A 1,135-nucleotide genomic window follows, 5' to 3' on the forward strand; every position below is an offset into this window, starting at 1 on the left:
TTTTGAGGCATTTTGGTCACTAAAGCATTTATTTTCAACATCACTGGCGTGTAGGCCAGATCCTTACGCATCTTTTGGTATATTTAACATTGAAGTTTGGAGCACCCGGAAGCTCGGTACAGACCTTCGAAGTTTGGCAATTTTTCGAAAAATCGTCCCTGGCAAAAAAGATATGCGTCGCACCTCGCGACGCCCGAGACGCCATTTGATTTTGCTGGGACCAATTTTTCGAAAAAAAATGCTAAACTTTGAAGGTCTGTACCGAGCTTCCGGGTGCTCCAAAAAACAAGCTTTTAAGTGCTTATTGACACCCTGGTATATATAGTTTTCACATTACACTCAACCCCCGGTGGTTGGTAAATTTTTCGTTTGACACTTTTTTAGTTTGTACCCCGTTGGTTGGTCAAAGTCAAACTAAAAAGTGACGAACTGTCACTTTTTACACGGCGCTTATACACACGATCAAAACAAACGTTTGAAAGTGTGCGTGAACTCCGTGCAAAAGGGGTATCAAACTAAAAAAATACCCCGTTCGTTTGACACCAGTTGGTGTCAAACCATCGGGGTTTGAGTGTACTTATCAATTTATTTGCAACCTTTTATTAACACTGGAACGCCCAACGCATGTCCAACTTACACGGACGCCCAAGCCTCCTAAAAAAGGTGAAACTTGGGTGAAACGGTAACTTCAACTCGCTGGTTCTCGGGCATAACTCAACCAATCGGGACGATTCTTGTTCCCAGTGATTTGTAAGAATGTCTAGATGATCCTAAAATTTTGCAGAACTTGATTTGAACAAATCTATAATTTCTGCGACCGAAAACATCGTTCCAACTTTTTTTAAACGACTGCCTCCGCGGAATTTTCGGCGATTTTTTTTTACACGCGAAAAAAAAAGTTGGAACGATGTTTTTGATCGCAAAAATTACAGATTTGATCAAATTAAGTTCTGCAAAGGTCTAGAATCATCTAGACATCCTAACAAATCACCGGAAAGAAGAATCATCTTGATTGGTTGAGTTATGCCCGAAAACCATTGAGTTGAAGTTACCGTTCCAACTTTTTTTGGAGCCTTGGGCGTTGGAATGTTAAAAAGGGGAGCAACTCTCTACGAAATCGACCGATTTCGACCAT

Source organism: Culex pipiens, chromosome 1, assembly GCF_016801865.2.
Source record: "Culex pipiens pallens isolate TS chromosome 1, TS_CPP_V2, whole genome shotgun sequence".
Lineage (NCBI taxonomy): Eukaryota > Metazoa > Arthropoda > Insecta > Diptera > Culicidae > Culex > Culex pipiens.